The sequence below is a fragment of the Pelophylax lessonae genome, assembly GCF_965119305.1.
Source record: "Pelophylax lessonae genome assembly, chromosome: 9".
In the NCBI taxonomy this organism is placed as follows: Eukaryota; Metazoa; Chordata; class Amphibia; order Anura; family Ranidae; genus Pelophylax; species Pelophylax lessonae.
This window is the reverse complement of record NC_138776.1, coordinates 108,966,001-108,990,049: the sequence shown is the minus strand read 5'-3', so window position 1 is coordinate 108,990,049 and position 24,049 is coordinate 108,966,001.

Below are 24,049 nucleotides of genomic sequence, written 5' to 3'. Positions count from 1 at the left end.
GACACCCTTGCTCTGTCAGGCCAACCTATATACTGCATGAGCAGTGCATATAGGAGGCAGTCTGTTCTATAGCATAAGCTCTGTCTGGTTTGTATTGTAAGAAATATATAGGCATTAATTTTAGTTTTACACTCCTCCAGCAAGCAAAGAAATTTTTCCATTCTCAACACTGAGCTCAGGCAGGAGTTGGGAACCTTTCAAAAGGGGTCTTAGGAGTGACTGTGTACCCACTCTCTACTATGCACTGACTCTGGGCTGGGACTGTTGTCTATGTTTTGACAGAATGCAAGTGAATAACTGCACACATATAATCACTTAAATGTAAGGCCACACTTTTATTATTTTTAAGGCCTGTCACTGTTTCTTTTTATTCCTTGGTGGAGTCCTGCTGCAGAATCATTTAACTGAGATATCTGTGTGTGTATGAGCGAGTGCGTGCATGTACTCTTCTATGTTTTCTGATGCATGTGTGGCACATAGTCATAACCTCAGACAATACGTCATTATTAGAAGAAAAAAGTTACCACCAAAGCTTGCACTCCACCAAGGCAACACCTTCCAACCCTTATTTGCTATCAGGGGAATCTTCTAAATGGGACTGTTCAGTCCCATTCACTCACTTGTCCCAACACCTGTATAAGGGAACTTGTGCTTTAGTAAAATTTCTCAAGAAGGTGGAGATACACAAAGAGTTCAGAAGGCAGGGTAGAGAGAATGAGGTGAAAGGTTGTGTAAACACAGTAATGGCCTGTGCCAATTGTCTTTGGGCTTGTGTCCATGGGCCAATGCACCTTGCTTTTAGAAGCACTCCACTTGCTTTTGAGATAAGTTTGAAATGCTTCTGGGAGTGCATTTGGCTGCCTTCTTACCTGCATTTGAATTCTTTGAAGCTGAATCAACCTGCTTCAAGCTAATTTGGCATTCGTATAGACTTCTGACACAAACAAAAGGCCATCGACCAATGCTGTACTACAGAAAGCACATGACGTTTCAGAAGGTTGTGCGGTCAGGGCTGGACAGAAATGGATTCTGTGGGGTATGGAGATTGAGTACAGATAAATGTTTCATTTTTGAAAATAATGGTTTGGAGAAGAGTGGGGTGAAAAAGATAGAGGCACTAAAGGCTGGGGTGGAAGGTTGCATGGCCATTGTAGTCATGCAGTGCAGCAGAAGTCACAAGCATACAGCAAAGAGGCTTTACCCTGACTGAGTGAATATTCGTTTTCATTTTCTTGACAAGTCTTTCAAGTTCTCTGAGCTTCTTTTGAATCTTAGTGCCGGTTCACACTACTGCGGGTGCGCTGATCGCATGTAATTCGGAGCGCGATGCTCCTTCATTACATGCGATCTCCTGTGCGGATGCGAATTCAGTCATACACTTTGTATGGCTGAAATTCCACTGCACCCGCACAAAAGATGCACAGGGCCCTTTTTTTCAGCCGCATCAGGATCGGATCGCACAGTGGTTCACACTTGTGCGATCCGATCCTGTGCAAACTATCAGATCGCACTGCAATATGCGATCAAACTGGGGGTGTCGTTAACATTTAATTGACACCCCCTGTGTATCGCATATGGCAGTGTGAGCTGCCTCTTGTGCGGATGCGATGCGGGAACAGGCTGCGAATTCGCAGCCTTCCCGCATCGCACAAGTGTGAACCGGCACTTAACGAACAATGTTTGATTTACAGGAGAAATGTTTATTTCAAAATAACTTTTAATGCAACTTTAAATGTTTGCTGTTCTTTATTTTTGTTACTTGTTTAAAATAAAGAGTGTAGATTTAGGTGTAAGTTTATGAAACTGTGAATTTTCTTCTCAGTTCACTTCTCGGCAGTTCTCCGAGGAAAATTATCTCCACTGGCACCCTGTTTATGAAGCGGAGTACTTCACTTCTCACAGGGAGATCAGAGGAGAAGTGTTTCCTCTGAGAACGGCCGAGATCTGTGTACAAGTGAATGGGCCAGCCTGTAATCTCGTGAGACAAAGCGAGATTACAGTAGGAGAAAATCACTAGTGCCCGTTTATTAAGCAGTGATAAGTACTGCTAAGTACACGTGCATTCGACCCCCACTAATGTTAATAATACTCATACATGACATCACAGCGACAAAGATAAATCGTAAATGATTCAATGTAAAAATACAAACAATCATATGGTTCAAACGAGCATATGGTTCGACGCGTTTCGCCAGCTTGTGAAGTGGCTTCTTCAGGAACCATATTGCACAGATACTAAAGCATGTCTTTTTGCCATAATTGTTGAATTGCTCGGGCAAGATTACGACAGTGGAGTCAGGATCCGCCCACATGCCTGGACTGACTCAGCCTCTCTAAGAGCCTGAGCTGGCTCCTCCCCCCCCCCCACCACTGCCCAGCACTGCAGAGTGGAGTAGAGTGGAGAGCCGGTGACTGACAGTGACCATCTCTCTGCTTGGGGAGCTCTGAGAGCCGAGCGATCAGTGGTGTTAGATCAATCGGTTCTCAGTCTTAGAGGTGCCAGGGGACAGATGCAGCATCAGACCAATGCTTCATCCACCTAGGTACATATGATTAATAAATAAAAGAAAACCCATAATTCTCTTTTCAGCAATACTTTTAAAACTGCACAGTGTATTTTAGCCTATTGGGATCATTTTATTCAAAAGGTGAACTTTGTCTTTAGGATATCATCTGCATGGAATGCATGAAATATATTTCTTTCAGGCAGTCAGGTGAAATGCAGACATGCACTGGAAGGAAGAACAGTAAAGCACAACTATTGTGAAGTACCGCAAAGCCGGAAGTGAGTCAGTTACTGCAGGCGTGATTACATTCAGTCTAATTGTGCCCCAGTGATAATGGTCACTGGTTCCCCAAGCCCTGCTAGCATTTCAGTACTGCACATGTTATCTGACTGCACCACCAAGTGTGTTCTACTGTATATACAAAGCCTGCATCACGTTTTGTACTAAAAAGCTTGAAACATTTGTTAATTATGGAACAGAAATCCTCCTCCTCAAAAAATAAAATAAAAGACAATACACTCCCAGCATACATCAGAGCCTCCTCTGTTGGAGCACTAATACTGTCATATCAAATATAATATCACAAAACATCAAATTTGAATTCCACATACAAAAATAGTAATAATAGCCCTAAGTGCAGTATGGTTATTTTTCAGACTCATGTAACACATGTGTTAGCATACATCTAGCAAGTAGTTATAAGAGATGAATCACTCAAATGGATAAAAGGAGAACTGCAGGGACAATCTAGCAGAGGATCAAATATTAGCCAGTTGAGTTTTGTGGTCATTACCTATGAACCACAGAGGTGCTTTAAAATCTGCAATTCAAAAAGACATGTACAAACTAAGCTGTGCAGCAATGCTTCTAAAAAGCAGTTTTTTGATAATAGAGTAATAATAATGAAAAAGTACAAAAGTTTATACGTTTGTTATTTCCCTTTTTAAAGGCCATCTGCACTCAAGGGTGACATTTCAGTTTTGGATTGTTTGTGGCTGGCTAGTTGAATGACAATAGAGTTCCCTGTACTGCCCAACTGGCAATGCGAAAAAAAAGTCATATGATGATTTCATGTTCCTTCAATTGATTCTTTATATTGTTAAACAAATAATTGGGCAATTCTGCTACAAAAAAATTACACCGTACTCTGTCCTTTTCTGGGTAGACACATGGAATATGTAAGGAAAATCTTGCCATTGCATGGCTTAATGATTAAAATCACAAATGCTCACAAAACATTAACATTTTGGCTTAAGGTGGACATTGATAGACAGAGAACAGAGATAGAGAAGCAGTAATTTGGAGCTGAAATAGGTTGGTGAGACAAAACTATTTCCAGAAATCAGTCAAAATGTACTTGTTATGTGTATCATTTCTATTTATATCTAACTGGGTGTATTAAAGGATGACCAGTTTTCAATGTGATGTCCCCAACTGGACCAGCTCACTAAGCCATCTCTAAGCTATCTAAGCCATACACAGAACTTTAATTAGAGGATCATTCTGTTTGAAAAGCTGCAGCCTCTGCCAGGTTACAGTCATCATCTTTCTCCTTGGGGGCCTGGTACCTCTGCGCATGAAGGAATTTATTCCATAGTATACCATGGGTGCTGAGATTAGGGTTCTCCATTCTATTCTATGAAATAAATAAATAGGCGCAGTAATGTACAACCCTCCTCCCAGAATATGGTAAGATACAGGCTGCAGCCTTGTAGACCAGATAATCCTCTGATCTGAGGTATGTGTGCCAGCATATGTCTTTGATGGGATTGTTAAGGGGACCATTTTTTTTAAATATACCTACTTTTTTGAAAAGTTATGTTTATTGATTTTATACAAATACATGCAAACAAAACAAGGAAGGCCTTGCAGGGCCAAAATACAAGAATAAGAAAAAACAAACAACAATTTCCCCAATCCCCCCCCTCTCAGGCATCCCCTCAAAAAAAGTCCCATGCAGATTAAGTGCCGGTTCACACTTGTGCGATGCGGGAACGCTGCGAATATGCAGGGTGTTCCTGCATCGCATCCGCACACCTGGCAGTTCACACTGCCATATGCGATACGCAGAGGGTGTCAATTAAAAGTTAACGATACCTCCAGTTGCGATCGCATATCGCAGTGCGATCTGCAAGTTCGCACAGAATCGGATCGCACAAGTGTGAACCACTGTGCGATCCGATTCTGATGCGGCTCAAAAAAAGCCTCATGTGCGAGTTTGCTGCGGATGCACTGTGAATTCAGCCATACAAAGTGAATGGCTGAACTCGCATTCGCACATGAGATCGCATGTAATTTAGGAGCAGTGCGCTCCGAATTACATGCGATCTCGCAAACCGCACAAGTGTGAACCGACACTTAAGATGCGTAAAAAGTTAAGGGCAGAGACACAAATCCAATCACTCCAGTGTATCGGTTCAGGAGGGCAAGGATTATGTCAGTGTGAGAACATCCTGGTGAGCAAAGATGGACACAACAGACAGGATCATATCAGGCCAGTTAGAGCTGATGCACTAAGGGCATCGGTCTGACAAGCAAGGCCATCCACTCCCAGAACAATCTAGGCAGCCGTTGCAAGACCATCAATCCAAGCCTGCCACACCTTCTCAAATTTTTGGGCAACCCCTACTCATATGTGTGGCTTTATATAGTGGTAATGCGTTAATAATCAAACCCTTCCAGTAAGAGATAGAGGGCATGGTGGGTTTCTTCCAGTACAAGATCAGAGCCTTCCTAGCATAATAAAGCAATAGGGACAAAAGTGTGCGCTGAGCCCTCGTTAGTAGTGTTGAGCGAACACGGACTGTATTATTCGTGTTCGTACCGAATAATTGGATTTTTGTTACCCGAACACGGACACGGACACTTTACTGTATGTTCGGGTAAAAAATCCGTGTTCGGTCGTTTTATTTCCGGGTTTTGCATGTTTTGGCGCTCTTTTCATGGCGGGCTTTCAACAGCCAATCAACAATCGTTTAACTGGTGTGCCTTAAGCTATCCCAGCCATGCCTGCAAATGTATGAGTAGCTGTGATTGGCCGTCTGAAGCATGTGACCAAGTCTTTATAAGTTCGAGGCAGCCGCAGCGGCGTCATTCTGCTGCTTAGCTCAGGAACAGAGCACACATACGTGCTGGCTGCTGATTAGGGAAAGACAGGCAGGGAAAACGAATTGGTGTCCGGATAGAATTTAGGGTCAGGTCGGAGTGTTTAGGCAGGGCGAGTTGTAGGCATTTTAGGGATAGAGTCTGCTGAATTATAGGGTCAGTGTGTTCTACAAACTACAATCGATATTGCTGTGTGGTGTGGGATAAGAGATAGGCAGGTGTCAGTGATCCACATCCATTTTTCTGTGTGTGGGCTGCAGTGAACACAATCTTTTTGGGGTGCAGTGAACACAATCCTTTTGGGGTGCAGTGAACAAAATCTTTGTGGGGTGCAGTGAAGACAATCCTTGTGGGGTGCAGTGAAGACAATCCTTGTGGGGTACAGTGAACACAATCTTTGTGGGGTGCAGTGAAGACAATCCTTTTGGGGTGCAGTGAACACAATCTTTGTGGGGTGCAGTGAACAAAATCTTTGTGGGGTACAGTGAACACAATCTTTGTGGGGTACAGTGAACAAAATCTTTGTGGGGTACAGTGAACACAATCTTTGTGGGGTGCAGTGAAGACAATCCTTGTGGGGTGCAGTGAAGACAATCCTTGTGGGGTGCAGTGAACAAAATCTTTGGGGGGTACAGTGAACACAATCTTTGTGGGGTACAGTGAACACAATCTTTGTGGGGTGCAGTGAAGACAATCCTTGTGGGGTGCAGTGAAGACAATCCTTGTGGGGTGCAGTGAACAAAATCTTTGGGGGGTGCAGTGAAGACAATCCTTGTGGGGTGCAGTGAACAAAATCTTTGGGGGGTACAGTGAACACAATCTTTGTGGGGTACAGTGAACACAATCTTTGTGGGGTGCAGTGAAGACAATCCTTTTGGGGTGCAGTGAACACAATCTTTGTGGGGTACAGTGAACACAATCTTTGTGGGGTGCAGTGAAGACAATCCTTGTGGGGTGCAGTGAAGACAATCCTTGTGGGGTACAGTGAACACAATCTTTGTGGGGTGCAGTGAAGACAATCCTTTTGGGGTGCAGTGAACACAATCTTTGTGGGGTACAGTGAACACAATCTTTGTGGGGTACAGTGAACACAATCTTTGTGGGGTGCAGTGAAGACAATCCTTGTGGGGTGCAGTGAAGACAATCCTTGTGGGGTGCAGTGAACAAAATCTTTGGGGGGTACAGTGAACACAATCTTTGTGGGGTACAGTGAACACAATCTTTGTGGGGTGCAGTGAAGACAATCCTTTTGGGGTGCAGTGAACACAAACTTTGTGGGGTACAGTGAACACAATCTTTGTGGGGTGCAGTGAAGACAATCCTTGTGGGGTGCAGTGAACAAAATCTTTGGGGGGTACAGTGAACACAATCTTTGTGGGGTACAGTGAACACAATCTTTGTGGGGTGCAGTGAAGACAATCTTTGTGGGGTGCAGTGAACAAAATCTTTGTGGGGTACAGTGAACACAATCTTTGTGGGGTACAGTGAACACAATCTTTGTGGGGTGCAGTGAAGACAATCCTTTTGGGGTGCAGTGAACACAATCTTTGTGGGGTACAGTGAACACAATCTTTGTGGGGTGCAGTGAACAAAATCTTTGTGGGGTACAGTGAACACAATCTTTGTGGGGTACAGTGAACACAATCTTTGTGGGGTGCAGCGAAGACAATCCTTTTGTGGTGCAGTGAACACAATCTTTGTGGGGTACAGTGAACACAATCTTTGTGGGGTGCAGTGAAGACAATCCTTGTGGGGTGCAGTGAAGACAATCCTTGTGGGGTACAGTGAACACAATCTTTGTGGGGTGCAGTGAAGACAATCCTTGTGGGGTGCAGTGAAGACAATCCTTGTGGGGTGCAGTGAACAAAATCTTTGTGGGGTACAGTGAACACAATCTTTGTGGGGTGCAGTGAACAAAATCTTTGGGGGGTACAGTGAACACAATCTTTGTGGATTACAGTGAACACAATCTTTGTGGGGTGCAGTGAAGACAATCCTTTTGGGGTGCAGTGAACACAATCTTTGTGGGGTACAGTGAACACAATCTCATACTTCTGAAGATTTGAGGGTGCTGCCTGTTTCATCCTCCTCCTCCTCATCCATCCTTTTAGGGGTACAAACAATAGTAAATGGGGCCTAGTGTGCTTCTGTACGTGTGAAAAACATACACTTTTTTTTGATCATATTTCCTATTCCGCTATTCAATAAAAACCTTTGGGGATCAATTAAATTGCGGGATAGTCTGTGTCGGTACGTGTGAGATCCACCTTTCCAAGTTTTTGGGGTTCATCTCATACTTCTGAAGCTTTGAGGGTGCTGCCTGTTCCATACTCCTCCTCCTCCTCCTCCATCCTTTTAGGTGTACAAACAATAGTAATTGGGGCCTAGTGTGCTTCTGTACGTGTGAGATACATACACTTTTTTTGATCATATTTCCTATTCCACTATTCAATAAAAACCTTTGGGGATCAATTAAATTGCGGAATAGTCTGTGTCGGTACGTGTGAGATCCACCTTTCCAAGTTTTTGCGGTTCATCTCATACTTCTGAAGCTTCGAGGGTGCTGCCTGTTCCATACTCCTCCTCCTCCTCCTCCATCCTTTTAGGTGTACAAACAATAGTAATTGGGGCCTAGTGTGCTTCTGTACGTGTGAGATACATACACTTTTTTTGATCATATTTCCTATTCCGCTATTCAATAAAAACCTTTGGGGATCAATTAAATTGCGGAATAGTCTATGTCGGTACGTGTGAGATCCACCTTTCCAAGTTTTTGGCGTTCATCTCATACTTCTGAAGCTTTGAGGGTGCTGCCTGTTCCATACTCCTCCTCCTCCATCCTTTTAGGTGTACAAACAATAGTAATTGGGGCCTAGTGTGCTTCTGTACGTGTGAGATACATACACTTTTTTTGATCATATTTCCTATTCCGCTATTCAATAAAAACCTTTGGGGATCAATTAAATTGCGGAATAGTCTGTGTCGGTACGTATGAGATCCACCTTTCCAAGTTTTTGGGGTTCATCTCATACTTCTGAAGCTTTGAGGGTGCTGCCTGTTCCATACTCCTCCTCCTCCTCCTCCATCCTTTTAGGTGTACAAACAATAGTAATTGGGGCCTAGTGTGCTTCTGTACGTGTGAGATACATACACTTTTTTTGATCATATTTCCTATTCCGCTATTCAATAAAAACCTTTGGGGATCAATTAAATTGCGGAATAGTCTGTGTCGGTACGTGTGAGATCCACCTTTCCAAGTTTTTGGGGTTCATCTCATACTTCTGAAGCTTTGAGGGTGCTGCCTGTTCCATACTCCTCCTCCTCCTCCTCCATCCTTTTAGGTGTACAAACAATAGTAATTGGGGCCTAGTGTGCTTCTATACGTGTGAGATACATACACTTTTTTTGATCATATTTCCTATTCCGCTATTCAATAAAAACCTTTGGGGATCAATTAAATTGCGGAATTGTCTGTGTCGGTACGTGTGAGATCCACCTTTCCAAGTTTTTGGGGTTCATCTCATACTTCTGAAGCTTTGAGGGTGCTGCCTGTTCCATACTCCTCCTCCTCCTCCTCCATCCTTTTAGGTGTACAAACAATAGTAATTGGGGCCTAGTGTGCTTCTGTACGTGTGAGATACATACACTTTTTTTGATCATATTTCCTATTCCGCTATTCAATAAAAACCTTTGGGGATCAATTAAATTGCAGAATAGTCTGTGTCGGTACGTGTGAGATCCACCTTTCCAAGTTTTTGGGGTTCATCTCATACTTCTGAAGCTTTGAGGGTGCTGCCTGTTCCATACTCCTCCTCCACCTCCTCCATCCTTTTAGGTGTACAAACAATAGTAATTGGGGCCTAGTGTGCTTCTGTACGTGTGAGATACATACACTTTTTTTGATCATATTTCCTATTCCGCTATTCAATAAAAACCTTTGGGGATCAATTCAATTGCGGAATAGTCTGTGTCGGTACGTGTGAGATCCACCTTTCCAAGTTTTTGGGGTTCATCTCATACTTCTGAAGCTTTGAGGGTGCTGCCTGTTCCATACTCCTCCTCCTCCTCATCCATCCTTTTAGGTGTACAAACAATAGTAATTGGGGCCTAGTGTGCTTCTGTACGTGTGAGATACATACACTTTTTTTGATCATATTTCCTATTCCGCTATTCAATAAAAACCTTTGGGGATCAATTAAATTGCGGAATAGTCTGTGTCGGTACGTGTGAGATCCACCTTTCCAAGTTTTTGGGGTTCATCTCATACTTCTGAAGCTTTGAGGGTGCTGCCTGTTCCATACTCCTCCTACTCCTCCTCCATCCTTTTAGGTGTACAAACAATAGTAATTGGGGCCTAGTGTGCTTCTGTACGTGTGAGATACATACACTTTTTTTGATCATATTTCCTATTCCGCTATTCAATAAAAACCTTTGGGGATCAATTAAATTGCGGAATAGTCTGTGTCGGTACGTGTGAGATCCACCTTTCCAAGTTTTTGGGGTTCATCTCATACTTTCAAGCTTTGAGGGTGCTGCCTGTTCCATACTCCTCCTCCTCCTCCTCCATCCTTTTAGGTGTACAAATAATAGTAATTGGGGCCTAATGTGCTTCTGTACGTGTGAGATACATACACTTTTTTTGATCATATTTCCTATTCCGCTATTCAATAAAAACCTTTGGGGATCAATTAAATTGGGGAATAGTCTGTGTCGGTACGTGTGAGATCCACCTTTCCAAGTTTTTGGGGTTCATCTCATACTTCTGAAGCTTTGAGGGTGCTGCCTGTTCCATACTCCTCCTCCTCCTCCTCCATCCTTTTAGGTGTACAAACAATAGTAATTGGGGCCTAGTGTGCTTCTGTACGTGTGAGATACATACACTTTTTTTGATCATATTTCCTATTCCGCTATTCAATAAAAACCTTTGGGGATCAATTAAATTGCGGAATAGTCTGTGTCGGTACGTGTGAGATCCACCTTTCCAAGTTTTTAAGGTTCATCTCATACTTCTGAAGATTTGAGGGTGCTGCCTGTTCCATACTCCTCCTCCTCCTCATCCATCCTTTTAGGTGTACAAACAATAGTAATTGGGGCCTAGTGTGCTTCTGTACGTGTGAGATACATACACTTTTTTTGATCATATTTCCCATTCCGCTATTCAATAAAAACCTTTGGGGATCAATTAACCACTTTACCACCGGAGGATTTTCCTGCTAAAAGACCAGGGGTTATTTTGCGATTTTTTACTGCGTGACTTTAACGGACAATCGCGCGGTCGTGCGACGCTGTACCTAAACGAATTTCACGTCCTTTTTTTCCCACAAACAGAGCTTTCTTTTGGTGGTATTTGATCACCTGTGCGATTTTTTGATCACGCGCTATAAACAAAAAAAGAGCGTAATTTTTGCAAAAACAACAATATTTTTCACTTTTTTTTATATGAAATTCCCCCAAAAAAAAATGTAAAAATCAAAATTTTTTAAAATTTTCGGCCAATTTGTTTTACGCTACCTATGTTTGGTAAAAAAAATCGCAAAAAGCGTATTTTGATTGGTTTGCGCAAAAGTTATTGCGTTTACTAACAAAGGGAAAGATTTTTGTCATTTTTGGTGTTTTTTTTTTTAACGAGTAATGGCGGCGATCTGCGATTTTTTTTGCGGTACTGCGACATTGCGGCGGACAGATCGGACCCTTGACTGACATTTTTGACACTTTTGGGGGTACCAGTGACATTACTGCAGTAATCAGTGCTATATATATGCACTGTTACTGCAAAAATGACACTGGCAGGGAAGGGGTTAACAGTATTGGACAGGGAGGGGTTAAGTGTGTCCTAGGGGCGTGATTCTAACTGTGTAGGGATAGGTCTACTAGTGTAAAAACAAAGATCAACAGTTCTACATAGTAGAACTGTTTGATCTTCACTTTTACACAGGGAGAACTGACAGGTGGCTTGTTTACACAAGCCGCTCTGTCTTTCTCCCGCTGTAGCGGCGATCGTAGTGTGACCGGCGGACATCGGGTCCGCCAGTCACACTCCCGCACTCCTCCGTGAACGAGCCGAGGCGGGCGCGCGCCTCGGCGGGCGCGCGCCCGCCCGCTATTGGCTCTGGAAGGAGTGACAGGCGAGCGACGTAGACCTACGTCACTCTGCCTGGCCGGGGCCGACTGCCGCAGTAAATATACTGTGCGCAGTCGGCAAGCGGTTAAATTGCGGAATAGTCTGTGTCGGTACGTGTGAGATCCACCTTTCCAAGTTTTTGAGGTTCATCTCATACTTCTGAAGATTTGAGGGTGCTGCCTGTTCCATACTCCTCTTCCTCATCCTCCCTTTAGGGTAGGAAAAAATTTAATCGGGCCTAGTCTGTGTTTGTACGTGTGAGATACACAGTTTTTTATCCTATTCCGCTATTCAATACACACCCTTTTGGTGTAAAAAACATTAAATTGCGGCATAGTTTGCATATTTGACTGTGAGATACACCCATGCGATACTGTTGTTCTTTTGTTCTGCTATTCAATAAAGACCTTTCTAGGGCAAGATCTTAAATTTCAGAAATATGAGGAGAGCGTCAAATAGGGGCCGTGGCCGGGGTCGTGGTGCTGCTGCTAGAGCTCCTGTTGCAAGGAGAGGACGTGGTCGATCTGTGCCAGCTACACGCACAAGTGAAACACCTTCCTCAAGTGTGAGTAGGCGACAGAACCTGCAGCAGTATTTGGTAGGGCATCATACGCCTCTAGAAGTGATGAGGCCAGAACACAGAGAGGCGATAGTAGATTGGTTTGCTGCTGACAGTGCCTCCAGTTCCTTCACATTGTCTCCCACCCAGTCTACTGCAGAAAGGTCAGAGTTGGCACCTGCAGCCAATGTCCAACCGTCTTTCACCTCACCCCCTTGCAAATCAGGCAAGCAGTCTGAGCCCCAAGCCATACAGCAGTCTCTTATTCTTTTTGAGGACTCTGTCAGCAGGGTTTCCCAGGGCCATCCACCTAGCCCTGCCCCAGAAGTGGAAGAGATTGAGTGCAGCGATGCCCAACCACTTATTTCTCAAGATGAGTACATGGAAGGACCATCACAGCACGTCTCCGATGATGACGAAACGCAGGTGCCAACTGCTGCGGCGTTCAGCATTGTGGAGACCGACAGGGAGGGCAGGGGTGAAGACTGGGTGGAAGATGATGTGGAGGACGATGAGGTCCTCGACCCCACATGGAATGAAGGTCATGCAGGTGACCTGAGTATTTTGGAGGAAGAGGCGGTGGTCGCACAGAGCCACCAGCACAGCAGAAGAGGGAGCAGGGTGCAGAAGCGGAGCGGCCGTGCCCTAGACACTACGCCTGCTACTGCCCAACGCAGCAAGGGAACGAGCGCACCAAAGTCAGCTCAAAAGAGTTCTCTAGCGTGGAAGTTCTTTAGAAAATGTGCTGATGACAGGACACGAGTGGTTTGCACCCTGTGCAATCAGAGCCTGAAGCGAGGCATAAACCTTCTCAACCTGAGCACAACCTGCATGATCAGGCATCTAAGTGCAAAGCACGAGCTGCAGTGGAGTACACACCTTCAAAACCAAGAAACGTCTCTTGCTCATCCTGCTTCCTCTTCTGCTGCAGTCTCGGCCGCTCCAGCCACCTCTGTAGTCATACCGGCACCTGCCACCCCGCAAACAGACGATCTGTCAGCAACACCACCACCTGGGTCACCAAAACCATCTCCACAATGTCCCGTGGAAGTGTTCAGCTTTCCATCTCCCAAACACTTGAGAGGAAGAGGAAGTACCCCCCTACCCACCCGCGATCCCTGGCCCTGAATGCCAGCATTTCACAATTATTGGCCTTTGAAATGCTGTCATTCCGTCTGGTGGAGACGCCCAGTTTTAAAAAGCTTATGTCGGTGGCTGTCCCACAGTACGTCGTGCCCAGCCGCCACTGCTTTTTCAGGCAAGCCATCCCTTCCCTGCACAACCAAGTGGGGGAAAAAATCAGGTGTGCACTGCGCAACGCCATCTGTGCCAAGGTCCACCTAACTACCGATACGTGGACCAGTAAGCACGGTCAGGGGCGTTATATCTCCCTAACGGCACACTGGGTAAATGCAGTGGCGGATGGGCCTGAGGCGGATAGCAATTTGGCGCATGTCCTTCCACCACCGAGGATTGCAGGGCGCTTCAGTTTGCCTCCTGTTCCTAACTCATCCTACTCCGCTACCTCATCCTCTACCGCCTCCTCATCCGGACAGCGTAATACCTTCACCACCAACTTCAGCACGGCCAGGGCTAAACGACAGCAGGCAGTTTTACAACTTGCCTGTTTGGGGGACAAACCACACACCGCGCAGGAGTTGTGGAGGAGCATGGAACAGCAGACAAATGAGTGGTTGCTGCCAGCGAGCCTCAAGCCCGGCCTGGTGGTGTGCGATAATGGGCGAAATCTCATAGCAGCTCTGGGCCTAGCCGGTTTGACGCACATCCCTTGCCTGGCGCATGTGCTGAATTTGGTGGTGCAGAGGTTCCTTAAAAACTACCCCGATATGTCAGAGCTGCTGCAGAAAGTGCGGGCCGTCTGTGCGCACTTTCGGCGTTCTCACCCTGCTGCTGCTCACCTGGCAGCGCTGCAGCGTAACTTCGGCCTTCCCGCTCACCGCCTCATATGTGACATGCCCACAAGGTGGAACTCCACCTTGCACATGCTGCAAAGACTGTGCGAGCAGCAGCAGGCCATAGTGGAGTTTCAGCTGCAGCACGCACGCGTGAGTCGCTCTGCGGAACAGCACCACTTCACCACCAATAACTGGGCCTCCATGCGAGACCTGTGTGCCTTGTTACGCTGTTTTGAGTACTCCACCAACATGGCCAGTGGCAATGACGCCGTTCTCAGCTTAACTATCCCACTTCTATGCCTCCTTGAAAAAACAATTCGGGCGATGATGGAAGAGGATGTGGCACAGGATGAGGAGGAGGAGGAGGAGGATGAAGAGGTAACATTTCAAAGGCTTTCAGGGCAGTCATTCGCAAGGGGCTCCGAGGGTGGGTTCCTGCACACACAAATGCCAGGGACACAATTGTCCAGCAGGGGCACAGTTCTGGAGGAGGAGGAGCTGGAGGAGGAGATGGAACCATGTTCACAGCAGGGTGGCACCCAGGCCAGCTCATGGCCATCACTGGTGCGTGGCTGGGGGGATACAGAGGACACGGACGATACACCTCCCACAGAGGACAGCCTTTCGTCGCCTCTGGGCAGCCTGGCACACATGAGCGATTACATGCTGCAGTGTCTCCACAACGACCGCCGAGTTGCCCACATTCTAACTTGTGCTGATTACTGGGTGGCCACGCTGCTGGATCCCCGTTACAAGGACAACGTACCGTCCTTAATTCACTCACTGGAGAGCGATCGCAAGATGCGCGAGTACAAGCGCACGCTGGTAGATGCGATGCTGCTGGCATTCCCATCTGACAGCGGGGCCACAGTGGAAGCACAAGGCAGAGGAGGAGGAGGAGGAGGAGGAGGTCGCCAACGCAACCAGGGCACCGCCAGCACCTCAGAAGGCAGGGTTAGCATGGCCGAAATGTGGAGGTGCTGGCGTGCCCTGCAGCCAGTGTATTATCTGAACGGGTATTTAGCACGGCTGGGGGCGTTATAACAGACAAGCGCAGCCGCCTGTCCAGAGACAATGTGGACAAGCTCACGTTCATTAAAATGAACCAGGCATGGATCCCACGGGACTTTTCCGTACCTTGTGCAGAATAGCAATGGATACCGACCTTACCCACCCATTGTTCCATTTTTGCTCTTTCTCACTCTTTTGGGGTGTACCCTCATTTAAAATTTGTGAAAAGAAGCAGTGTTGGCTACCTCATCCTCCTCCTCAGGGCCAGATTAACGTAGGGGCTATTGGAGCTGCAGCTCCAGGCCCCTACCTTTTATATAGGCCCCGGGTTGGCCATATTCACTGTGACCGCTCTTCTGTCACTTGTAAACACAGAAGTCTGGCTTCTATGCTCGCTTCCCCAGGCAGCACCCTCAGAACCTCCCCACACAGCGCGAAGGCCTGACAAGGAGGGACAGTTGCCGATGCATGGATGTGTTTATGGGCTTCAGAGACAGCATCCCATGTTGAATTAGGCATGCATGGCTGCACCCTTCCTCCTCTGGGTGCATGCCAAGGCACAGCCCTTAAGGCCCTTCAAAATCCTCAGCACCAAGACCATGATGCTCTTAATCCGGCCCTGGTCCTCCTCCACCGCCGCTTCCACCTACACCGCCCATAGGTGTGCGCAGCCTATTGCATTAGGGTGTGCACCCCAAAGTTGAAATACACATGCATGTGTTTGCCTACATGTACATGGCCCCGATACATTACTCTCCCTGCTGGCAAAGAGAAATAGAGCAGAGCAGGTCCGAGGGAGATCTTTCCCATCTCCTCACTGGCAAACAGAGCGATAATGCTATGTGCCCTAGGTGATTAGGGTGTGCCCAGGTACACCCGGCACACCCTGTGCGCACGCCTATGACACCGCCACATCCACCACCACCTCAACCTCCCTCCTACTCCATATGGGCCTCGTCCTTCAGAGATGAAGAACATTGTTTTATTTTTCTGTTTTTTTTTTGTTGTTTTAAGTTATTTCCCATCCACATTTGTTTGCAGAGCACTTGCCATGCTCTTAACTACGTTTTGCTGCCATTTGCAGCACTCTAGCCCTTTCCATTGGTGTTTTAGAGCCATTTTAGTGCCTTAAAGTTCGGGTCCCCATTGACTTCAATGGGGTTCGGTGTCCGGGAAAAGTTCGGTAAAAGTCCGGGACACGGACCCGGACTTTTTTTTAAAGTTCGGCCGAACCCGTCGAACACGGACATCTAGGTGTCCGCTCAACCCTACTCGTTAGCGCTAAACCTTCCACCAGGCTAAGTAAACAAACCGCAACCGTCATGGGACCAAATATGCCTACTCTTTAAATAAATGGAATCTAATGCTAACTAGACTATCTGTGCCCACCATTTTCACTATGTCAAGCTTATTTACAGTGCTTTGCGAAAGTATTCGGCCCCCTTGAACTTTTCGACCTTTTGCCACATTTCAGGCTTCAAACATAAAGATATAAAACTGTAATTTTTTGTGAAGAATCAACAAGTGGGACACAATCATGAAGTGGAACGAAATTTATTGGATATTTCAAACTTTGTTAACAAATAAAAAACTGAAAAATTGGGCGTGCAAAATTATTCAGCCCCTTTACTTTCAGTGCAGCAAACTCTCTTCAGAAGTTTAGAGAGGATCTCTGAATGATCCAATGTTGACCTAAATGACTAATGATGATAAATAGAATCCACCTGTGTGTAATCAAGTCTTGTATAAATGCACCTGCACTGTGATAGTTTTAGAGGTCCGTTTAAAGCACAGAGAGCATCATGAAGAACAAGGAACACACCTGGCAGGTCCGTGATAATGTTGTGGAGAAGTTTAAAGCCAGATTTGGATACAAAAAGATTTCCCAAGCTTTAAACATCCCAAGGAGCACCGTGCAAGCGATAATATTGAAATGGAAGGAGTATCAGACCACTGCAAATCTACGAAGACCTGGCCGCCCCTCTAAACTTTCAGCTCATACAAGGAGAAGACTGATCAGAGATGCAGCCAAGAGGCCCATGATCACTCTGGATGAACTGCAGAGATCTACAGCTGAGGTGAGAGACTCTGTCCATAGGACAACAATCAGTCGTATACTGCACAAATCTGGCCTTTATGGAAGAGTGGCAAGAAGAAAGCCATTTCTTAAAGATATCCATAAAAAGTGTTGTTTAAAGTTTGCCACAAGCCACCTGAGAGACACACCAAACATGTGGAAGAAGGTGCTCTGGTCAGATGAAACCAAAATCAAACTTTTTGGCAACAATGCAAAACGTTATGTTTGGCGTAAAAGCAACACAGCTCATCACCCTGAACACACCACCCCCCCTGTCAAACATGGTGGTGGCAGCATCATGGTTTTGGCCTGCTTTTCTTCAGCAGGGACAGGGAAGATGGTTAAAATTGATGTGAAGATGGATGGAGCCAAATACAGGACCATTCTGGAAGAAAACCTGATGGAGTCTGCAAAAGACCTGAGACTGGGACGGAGATTTGTCTTCCAACAAGACAATGATCCAAAACATAAAGCAAAATGTACAATGGAATGGTTCACAAATAAACATATCCAGGTGTTAGAATGGCCAAGTCAAAGTCCAGACCTGAATCCAATCGAGAATCTGTGGAAATAACTGAAAACTACTGTTCACAAACGCTCTCTATCCAACCTCACTGAGCTTGAGCTGTTTTGAAAGTAGGAATGGGCAAAAATTTCAGTCTCTCGATGTGCAAAACTGATAGAGACATACCCCAAGCGACTCAAAGCTGTAATCGCAGCAAAAGGTGGCGCTACAAAGTATTAACTTAAGGGGGCTGAATAATTTTGCACGCCCAATTTTTCAGTTTTTTATTTGTTAACAAAGTTTGAAATATCCAATAAATTTCGTTCCACTTCATGATTGTGTCCCACTTGTTGTTGATTCTTTGCAAAAAATTACAGTTTTATATCTTTGTTTGAAGCCTGAAATGTGGCAAAAGGTCGCAAAGTTCAAAGCGGCCAAATTCTTTCGCAAGGCACTGTAATGGCCACAATACTAGAGGTGCCTTAATATATGTGGTCCTCTGCTGGACTGTTTACCTATATGGGTAATTCACCAACTACTTTCTAGATGTATTTGAGTCTGAAAAATGACCATACTGCACTTGAGGGCTATTATAATTCTTTTTTTTTTGCTGGATTACATGTAATCTTTTGTTGGATTTACATTTACTGAAACTAAATTGGATATTACAATATTACTGTTTCAACAGAGAAAGGACTGCTGAATGCTGGGAGTGGATTGTCTTAGTTGAAAATTTGTAGGTGTTTTCAGGGGTGGATTGCTGGTATATGTTTACACAGAGTTAGTTTGATGAAATCGAGAGACCTACAATTTTTCCTTCCCGATTAAGACGTTCTCAGCTATAATTTTAAATGTTCAAATGCATATACTTCCAATGGATCCCACACACACATACAGGCATGGCTAAAAATATTGGCACCCTAACATTTCTACCATATAATGCACTACAAATGTTTAGGCATTCTCACGTTTAATTTCTTTTTTTGTATTAATATGACACAAAAAAGTGAAGAAACAAAAAGTTAAATCTGACACATTCAACTCACATTCAAAACTCCAAAAATGGACTGGACAAAATTATTAGCACCTTGTAAAAATTGTAAGAAATAATTGCATTCCAAGATTGTGATGCTCCTGTAATTTGTATTTAAACACACCTGTATCAATTAACAGGTGCTGACGAAATAGAAATCACAACGGCAACCAGTAAAAATGGTTTAAAATTGACTCAACCTTTCTTTTGTGTGTGGCACATGGAGCATGGAGAAGAGAAAGAGCAGCGAAGAATTGTCTGAGGATTTGAGAACAAAAATTGTGGAAAAGCTTGGACAATCTCAAGGTTTAAAGTCCATCACCAGAAATCTTAATGTTCCTGTGTCCACTATGCGCAACATTGTCAGGAAGTTTACAACCCATGGCACTGTAGCTAATCTCCCTGGACTTAAACAAAGGAGAAAAATAGATTTTGGCAAAGAGTCTGCCAAAACGTACCCGAGGAACCCAAAATCCTTTTGGGAGAATGTGCTGTGGACAGACAAAACAAAATGACAACTTTTTGGTAAAGCTCCTCAGCCTACTTTTTTCAGAAAAAGAAATGAGACCTTTAAAGAAAATAATGCAGTCCCTACTAGTGTTGAGCGAACACGGACTGTATTATTCGTGTTCGTACCGAATAATTGGATTTTTTGTACCCGAACACGGACACGGACACTTTACTGTATGTTCGGGTAAAAATCCGTGTTCGGTCGTTTTATTTCCGGGTTTTGCATGCTTTGGCGCTCTTTTCATGGCGGGCTTTCAACAGCCAATCAACAATCGTTTAACTGGTGTGCCTTAAGCCATCCCAGCCATGCCTGCAAATGTCTCAGTAGCTGTGATTGGCCGTCTGAAGCATGTGACCAAGTCTTTATAAGTTCGAGGCAGCCGCAGCGGCGTCATTATGCTGCTTAGATTCAGGGACAGAGCACACATCAACGTGCTGGCTGCTGATTAGGGAAAGATAGGCAGGAAAAAACCATTTGTGTCCGGATAGAATTGAGGGACAGGTCGGAGTGTTTAGGCAGGGCGAGTTGTAGGCATTTTAGGGATAGAGTCTGCTGAATTATATAGGGTCAGTGTCTTCTACAAACTACAATCGATATTGCTGTGTGGGGGGTGGGGTGAATCTGCACTCAATCCTGATCTACGATCTCTTCTCAATCCTGTTAGGGACAGAGTCTGCTGAATTTTAGGGAAACTGTGTTCTACAAACTACAATCGATATTGCTGTGTGGGGGGTGGGGTGAATCTGCACTCAATCCTGATCTACGATCTCTTCTCAATCCTGTTAGGGACAGAGTCTGCTGAATTTTAGGGAAACTGTGTTCTACAAACTACAATCGATATTGCTGTGTGGGGGGTGGGGTGAATCTGCACTCAATCCTGATCTACGATCTCTTCTCAATCCTGTTAGGGACAGAGTCTGCTGAATTTTAGGGAAACTGTGTTCTACAAACTACAATCGATATTGCTGTGTGGTGTGGGATTGGAGATAGGCAGGTGTCAGTGATCCACATCCATTTTTCTGTGTGTGAGCTGCAGTGAACACAATCTTTTTGGGCTGCAGTGAACACAATCTTTTTGGGCTGCAGTGAACACAATCTTTTTGGGCTGCAGTGAACACAATCTTTTTGGGCTGCAGTGAACACAATCTTTTTGGGGTGCAGTGAACAAAATCTTTTTGGGGTGCAGTGAACACAATCCTTTTTGGTGTGCAGTGAACACAATCTTTGTGGGGTGCAGTGAACAAAATCCTTTGTGGGGTGCAGTGAACACAATCTTTTTGGGGTGCAGTGAACAAAATCCTTTTTGGGGTGCAGTGAACAACATCCTTTTTGGGGTGCAGTGAACACAATCTTTTTGGGGTGCAGTGAACAAAATCCTTTGTGGGGTGCAGTGAACACAATCTTTTTGGGGTGCAGTGAACACAATCTTTTTGGGGTGGAGTGAACAACATCCTTTTTGGGGTGCAGTGAACAAAATCCTTTTTGGGGTGCAGTGAACAAAATCATTTTTGGGGTGCAGTGAACACAATCTTTTTGGGGTGCAGTGAACACAATCTTTGTGGGGTGCAGTGAACACAATCTTTTTGGGGTGGAGTGAACAACATCCTTTTTGGGGTGCAGTGAACAAAATCCTTTTTGGGGTGCAGTGAACAACATCCTTTTTGGGGTGCAGTGAACACAATCTTTTTGGGGTGCAGTGAACACAATCTTTGTGGGGTACAGTGAACAGAATCTTTGTGGGGTGCAGTGAACACAATCTTTGGGGGGTACAGTGAACACAATCTTTGTGAGGTGCAGTGAACACAATCTTTGTGGGGTGCAGTGAACACAATCATTGTGGGGTGCAGTGAACTCAATCTTTGTGGGGTACAGTGAACACAATCTCATACTGAAGGTTTGAGGGTGCTGCCTGTTCCATACTCCCCCTACTCCTCATCTAGCCTTTTAGGGGTACAAACAATAGTAATTGGGGCCTAGTGTGGTTGTGTACGTGTGATATACATACACTTTTTTGGGATCATATTTTCTATTCCGCTATTTAATCAAAAACCTTTGGGGATCAGTTAAATTGGGGGATAGTCTGTGTTGGTACGTGTGAGAGAGATCCACCTTTCCAAGTTGTTGGGGTTCATCTCATACTTCTGAAGGTTTGAGGGTGCTGCCTGTTCCATACTCCCCCCTACTCCTAGCCTTTTAGGGGTACAAACAATAGTAATTGGGGCCTAGTGTGGTTGTGTACGTGTGATATACATACACTTTTTTGGGATCATATTTTCTATTCCGCTATTTAATCAAAAACCTCTGGGGATCAGTTAAATTGGGGGATAGTCTGTGTTGGTACGTGTGAGAGAGATCCACCTTTCCAAGTTGTTGGGGTTCATCTCATACTTCTGAAGGTTTGAGGGTGCTGCCTGTTCCATACTCCCCCTACTCCTAGCCTTTTAGGGGTACAAACAATAGTAATTGGGGCCTAGTGTGGTTGTGTACGTGTGATATACATACACTTTTTTGGGATCATATTTTCTATTCCGCTATTTAATCAAAAACCTCTGGGGATCAGTTAAATTGGGGGATAGTCTGTGTTGGTACGTGTGAGAGAGATCCACCTTTCCAAGTTGTTGGGGTTCATCTCATACTTCTGAAGGTTTGAGGGTGCTGCCTGTTCCATACTCCCCCTACTCCTAGCCTTTTAGGGGTACAAACAATAGTAATTGGGGCCTAGTGTGGTTGTGTACGTGTGATATACATACACTTTTTTGGGATCATATTTTCTATTCCGCTATTTAATCAAAAACCTCTGGGGATCAGTTAAATTGGGGGATAGTCTGTGTTGGTACGTGTGAGAGAGATCCACCTTTCCAAGTTGTTGGGGTTCATCTCATACTTCTGAAGGTTTGAGGGTGCTGCCTGTTCCATACTCCCCCTACTCCTAGCCTTTTAGGGGTACAAACAATAGTAATTGGGGCCTAGTGTGGTTGTGTACGTGTGATATACATACACTTTTTTGGGATCATATTTTCTATTCCGCTATTTAATCAAAAACCTTTGGGGATCAGTTAAATTGGGGGATAGTCTGTGTTGGTACGTGTGAGAGAGATCCACCTTTCCAAGTTGTTGGGGTTCATCTCATACTTCTGAAGGTTTGAGGGTGCTGCCTGTTCCATACTCCCCCTACTCCTAGCCTTTTAGGGGTACAAACAATAGTAATTGGGGCCTAGTGTGGTTGTGTACGTGTGATATACATACACTTTTTTGGGATCATATTTTCTATTCCGCTATTTAATCAAAAACCTCTGGGGATCAGTTAAATTGGGGGATAGTCTGTGTTGGTACGTGTGAGAGAGATCCACCTTTCCAAGTTGTTGGGGTTCATCTCATACTTCTGAAGGTTTGAGGGTGCTGCCTGTTCCATACTCCCCCTACTCCTAGCCTTTTAGGGGTACAAACAATAGTAATTGGGGCCTAGTGTGGTTGTGTACGTGTGATATACATACACTTTTTTGGGATCATATTTTCTATTCCGCTATTTAATCAAAAACCTCTGGGGATCAGTTAAATTGGGGGATAGTCTGTGTTGGTACGTGTGAGAGAGATCCACCTTTCCAAGTTGTTGGGGTTCATCTCATACTTCTGAAGGTTTGAGGGTGCTGCCTGTTCCATACTCCCCCCTACTCCTAGCCTTTTAGGGGTACAAACAATAGTAATTGGGGCCTAGTGTGGTTGTGTACGTGTGATATACATACACTTTTTTGGGATCATATTTTCTATTCCGCTATTTAATCAAAAACCTCTGGGGATCAGTTAAATTGGGGGATAGTCTGTGTTGGTACGTGTGAGAGAGATCCACCTTTCCAAGTTGTTGGGGTTCATCTCATACTTCTGAAGGTTTGAGGGTGCTGCCTGTTCCATACTCCCCCCTACTCCTAGCCTTTTAGGGGTACAAACAATAGTAATTGGGGCCTAGTGTGGTTGTGTACGTGTGATATACATACACTTTTTTGGGATCATATTTTCTATTCCGCTATTTAATCAAAAACCTCTGGGGATCAGTTAAATTGGGGGATAGAGTGTGTTGGTACGTGTGAGAGAGATCCACCTTTCCAAGTTGTTGGGGTTCATCTCATACTTCTGAAGGTTTGAGGGTGCTGCCTGTTCCATACTCCCCCTACTCCTAGCCTTTTAGGGGTACAAACAATAGTAATTGGGGCCTAGTGTGGTTGTGTACGTGTGATATACATACACTTTTTTGGGATCATATTTTCTATTCCGCTATTTAATCAAAAACCTCTGGGGATCAGTTAAATTGGGGGATAGTCTGTGTTGGTACGTGTGAGAGAGATCCACCTTTCCAAGTTGTTGGGGTTCATCTCATACTTCTGAAGGTTTGAGGGTGCTGCCTGTTCCATACTCCCCCTACTCCTAGCCTTTTAGGGGTACAAACAATAGTAATTGGGGCCTAGTGTGGTTGTGTACGTGTGATATACATACACTTTTTTGGGATCATATTTTCTATTCCGCTATTTAATCAAAAACCTCTGGGGATCAGTTAAATTGGGGGATAGTCTGTGTTGGTACGTGTGAGAGAGATCCACCTTTCCAAGTTGTTGGGGTTCATCTCATACTTCTGAAGGTTTGAGGGTGCTGCCTGTTCCATACTCCCCCTACTCCTAGCCTTTTAGGGGTACAAACAATAGTAATTGGGGC